This window comes from Ornithorhynchus anatinus, chromosome 15 (genome assembly GCF_004115215.2).
Source record: "Ornithorhynchus anatinus isolate Pmale09 chromosome 15, mOrnAna1.pri.v4, whole genome shotgun sequence".
NCBI lineage: Eukaryota > Metazoa > Chordata > Mammalia > Monotremata > Ornithorhynchidae > Ornithorhynchus > Ornithorhynchus anatinus.
In genome coordinates this window covers 7,034-11,821 of record NC_041742.1, presented here as the reverse complement: position 1 = coordinate 11,821, position 4,788 = coordinate 7,034, and the positions used below count along the sequence as shown (strand labels likewise).

The window sequence follows — 4,788 nt, the reverse complement described above, 5'->3', positions numbered from 1 at the left end:
TAATATCTAGCTAGCATGCTAAGGATCTTTCTGACTTCTCTCCTGTTATATCCCACTCCTGCAGTTAATTTCCATTCACCTTCCTCAACTCCAACTCCACCTCACACGAGGACAGAGACAAGCTGTATCTCTTATACGAAGCAACATGGTGTAGTGGATAGAGTACAGGCCTGAGAATGAGAAAAGGATGGATTCTAATCCTGGCTCTGCCACTGAGTTGCTGTGAGATCACTGGGCAAGTCTGTAAACTTGTAAGTCAGTCTGTAAACTTGCTGTGGGTAGGGAATGTGTCTGTTATATTGTTACACTGTACTCTTCCAAGCACTCAGTACAGTGCTCTTGTACTCTTCCAAGCACTCAGTACAGTGCTCTGCACACAGTTAGCATTCAATAAATAAAACCGACCGACCGCTCCGCACTCGGGAAACGCTCAGTCGATACGATCGATCTGTCGACGGTCGATCCGAGCGGGAGGAGGCCGAAAGACACCTCTGACTCTCAGGCCGTGTGTTCTAATCCCTGCTCTGGCACGTGACAATAATAATCATAATTGTATTTGTTAAGCACTTACTATGTGCTGGCCACTGTGATAGATACAAGGTCATTTCTTGTAATTGGGTTGGACACAGTCCCTGTCCCCCATAAGGCTCACAGTCTTAATCCCCATTCTCCAGAGGAGGGAGCTGAGGCCCAGAGAAGTGAAATAACTTGCCCAAAGTCACACAGCAGACAAGAGGCAGAGCAGTTATTAAAACCCAGGTCCTTCTGACTCCCAGGCCCGTGCTCTGTCTACTAAATCCTCTGCTAGGTGACCTTGGGTGAGTCACTTGACTTCTCTGTGCCTCACTTTTCTCTTCTATAAAATGGGGATTAGGATTGCGAGGCCCACGTGGGACAGGGACCATGCCCAGCCTGATTATCTCGTCTGTACCCCAGTGCTTAGAATGGTGTCTGGCACATAGGAAGTGCTTAACAAATGCCACAGTTATTACAATTAGTCTCTCTCTGAGGATCCAGAGAAAGGGGGTCCCCCTGCCCCAGATGGCAGGGGATCCCTCACCCTCCAGGGGTAGCCGGCTGGGCCGAGCTGTGGGGCTGGGGGCGCTTCTTCATCTCCTCCCCTAGACCCCCCACCCCACCCCCACTCCCTGCTCCTTAGTAGGGGCCAAATCCAGCCAAAAGGTCACTGGAAAAGGGTATAATGGTATTGTCAAACCCCCGATAAAGAGATCAAATGGGGGGTGGCTAACCCACTGTGACCATGGGTTTCCAGAAAATGGGTTCACGTGTGTGGGGGGGGGGAGTTCTGGGTATACTTCTGGACCCCACCCCCACCTTATCCCCCTTCCTTCATGGAAGCCTCTGCACTTGCCTCCCAGGAGGCTGCTGACCCCGCCCCCAGCCCAGGTGTTCCTGCTCCAGCCCAGGAGATGAGTGATTCCTGGCTGGTTCCGGCCCCTCCTCGCCTCCCACCCCAATCAGCTGTTCCCAGTGAAGCTCCCCAACCCATATAAGCCTCCAGGAAGGGCACACCTTTTTCTGGGCTGCTTCTTATGGTTCTGCTGAAGAGCTGTTTTTCTCTCTGGGGTGCCGGGGGTTGGTGAGGGGGGTTATCGGACACTAGGCCCATCTCAAACATCTGCTAGCAGGTGAGAAGGAGTTCAACTTTGTGCTCTCTTGCTTGGCAACTGTGGATCTCCTTCCTCATTGACTTCCTTGCCTATTGCCTTCACTCTGTGTTCCCGATTTAATTCTGGCTTTAAATCCACAGCTTTCCTTATTCTTTACTTTTCACTGAGATAACTCTCAGTGTTTAGTATGGTTCTTGGCACTTGGGAAGTATTCAGTCAATATTATCACTACTACCCAAGAGTCTGATACCTGAAGCCACTGAATTTTTTCCTGTCCCCAAATCTTTTTCACAAATTCCACACCGCTCCTCTTTGTTCTCTGGTTTGTCCCACTTGCCTGACTTAGATGAGTCTCTTGAAGCTTTCTATTACCCATGCTTCACTCACATCCACTCTTCTTTTCTTCCCGATGACCCTCTCTAAGCTTGCCTTCTGTGCCAAATTAATATCTTCTCCGATGCTTTCTAACACACAGTTCCCTAATCTTAACCCCCGCCCCCCCACCCCCCCAAAAAAGACTATCCAGCCCAGGTTTACACTGTCTTTCTACAACTCACACAGCCTTAATTCCCGACAGTGGGCAGGTTGGGGTGGGATGATTGAGGGCAGATATTTACTAGTTCTTATTCTCTTCACAGTGTATGCCCAATGTAATTCCTAGTCCTGAGGACCATCCCTCTGCCGTTCGGACCATGGCATTAAATCTCAGATCTGCCCTGACATTGAGATGCAGGTGTGAGCTGTAATGCTACCTCAGAGGGAAGGTTTATATGTTTATCTTTTTTATTTTGTTTGTGCATGTGAAAGAATGAAAGGGTTGGGGAGAGAGCTGTGAGGAAGAGGAGGCCACTGTGGACACAGGAGGTGCTTCCGGACTGGGTGCTGGGGCTCTGTGCAGGGCACTGGTTCTGTTTGACTCGACTGTGGGTCTGAGATGATACGGGGCCCTTAATTCTATAGACGGGTCTAATCTCTGGGTGCTCACAGTCCTGTCTCCAGAGCCATGCTATATACTTTCGGTCTCCCATGAAGGAACTCTTCTGTGTCAGACAGTTGCTTGAGGAGAGAGGCAGGCAAGGTTAGAGTCTCCTTTATCCTCTTCGGAAAAACTGAATTATGGGAACTTGAGATTGATATCTTTGGTGAGAGAATGAGGCGCTGTGAGTAAGCTGCATAGAGGCTGGAGAGGTGAAGATGTAGGCATTGTCCTAGCAATTGACATAGCCCTATACAGAAGTGTGGGGTATTTGAAGTCAGGTATACCAGGTTTGAGACTTGGGGGTGGATCTCGGGGAGAGAGGGGTCCAGTACAGGAGTAGAGTAGAGCATATTGAACAGTCCTCTCATTGGAACTGCCTTACCCATCACTGACTCGCAGAGGGTTGTTGTCTTGGGAGTGGCAGGCAAATTTGTTAAGACTGTATGCCTTTCTCCTGGGTACTGTAGCTCTTTTCACACACCTGTTGAGTCAGCAGTTGCCCTGGAACCATATTGGCCTTCATATCCAAGTCTTCCCTGGCCTTGGAGTGTGGCGATGTAGAGGGAGGAAGGAGTGGAGAAGTTCAGGTTTCTGTGGATCTTGTCTGATGTCGTTTGAAGGATAGGTTGATTGAGGAGTAGTGGAGCAATATCTCATTTAGAGAAGCAGCATTGTTTGCATTTCCTTACATGTTTTTTTTTTCTTTTTCCTTTTCAGCCCCCAGGAGCACCAGCAGACCTCTTCGATTTCTGCTCTGATGCCATGGAGTGCCGTTGGAGGAAATCCAGGCACTAGGACCACCCTGAGCATTTCAGAGGGGAAAAGGAATTCCATCTTGCTTTCTCCCCTGCTCAGCAACCATGGTTCACCTCCCTGATACACTCCCATTCCATTCCTATTGCCTTGACCCTCTGGTGTAGAATTAACTCCTGCTTTAAATCCCCAGTCTTTGCTACTCGTTGTCACTGAAGTAACTGCCAGTACTTAATACAGTGGTCTGTACTGAGGAACTACTGAAGAAAGCCTCGGGTGACGCCTGCCCCCCACCCCCCCAAAGCCCCTGGATTTGCCCTGTCCCCAAACCTTCCTCACCTACTCTACATCATGCTAAGTGTTGTTCTCTGTCACACCTGTCTGAGTTCCAAATACACAATGCCTGGCAGTGCACAGGTTGGGGTGGGATGACCAAGAAAAAATATTTAGTCACTATTACTTTCTCTACAGCAGGTGCCCAATGCAAGGATCGTATCTGTGCCATTTTGGATCATGGGATCAAACCTCAGACCTGTCCTGTCATTGAGGTGGATCTGTAGGCTGGACTCCAACCTCAAAGGGAAGGTGTTTTTTTTTTTTTTGGTGTGTGTGTGTGTGGGTGTGTGAGAGAGAGACAGAAAGGGGTTAAGGTTAACGGGGCAGGGCGAGAGAGCAAGGAGGAAGAGGAGGCCACTGTGGACACAAAAGCCGCTTCTGGGAATGGAGACTGGGGCTCTTTGCAGCGAATTGGTTCTGTTAGACTTGACTGTGGGTTGGAGGAGACTCGGGGCCCTTAATTCTATAGATGGGTCTAACCTCTGGGTGCTCACAGTCATGTCTCCAGAATCATTCTGTACATACTCGGTCTCCCATGAAGGGACTCTTCTGTGTCGGACAGCTGCTTCTAGGGAAGGGAAGTGGTTTGAAGAGAGGCAGGGAAGTTGGTCTACATGATCATCTTACGAGAAACTGAATTATGGGGACTTTGGTGTGAGAGATGCATGTCAGTGGTGAGAGAATGAGGTGCAGTGAATAAATTGCTTAGAAGCTGGAGAGCTGAAAATGCAGGCATTGTATGAGTAACTGACTTTGCAATATGCAGAAGGTTGGGGTATCTTTGGTTTTAGGAATTTCAGCCTTAATGGCCTGATAATTGGGGCTTGAGGGCTAGAATAAAGGGGTCCAGTGGAAGAGTAGGTTAGAGCAGAGTGAACAGATGTCTGATGGGATCTCCTGAGCATAACTGTAGCTCTCACAGGAGACACCTAGCCATATCTGAGAGGAGTTGCTCCCAGGTGAGTGGGATGTCACTGTCGAGACTAAGGGGTGTGTGTGTGTGTGTGTGTGTGTTTGTGGACCCACCCCAATCTTCTCTGGAGTTTACTAGCTTCCTAGCTGGGTTTTGGAGGGGATATACAGCAGATA

The 4,788-nt window shown here is 49.2% G+C and overlaps 1 long non-coding RNA gene across 1 annotated transcript; it reads left to right on the top strand.

Moving 5' to 3' along the window:
* The first annotated feature begins 1,564 nt into the window (after positions 1-1,564).
* On the top strand, positions 1,565-4,563 carry LOC114816893. The gene is made up of 3 exons (XR_003764696.2): positions 1,565-1,649; positions 2,270-2,364; positions 3,328-4,563. It is a non-coding gene; the product is annotated as an uncharacterized LOC114816893 (long non-coding RNA).
* The last annotated feature ends 225 nt before the right edge of the window (positions 4,564-4,788 follow it).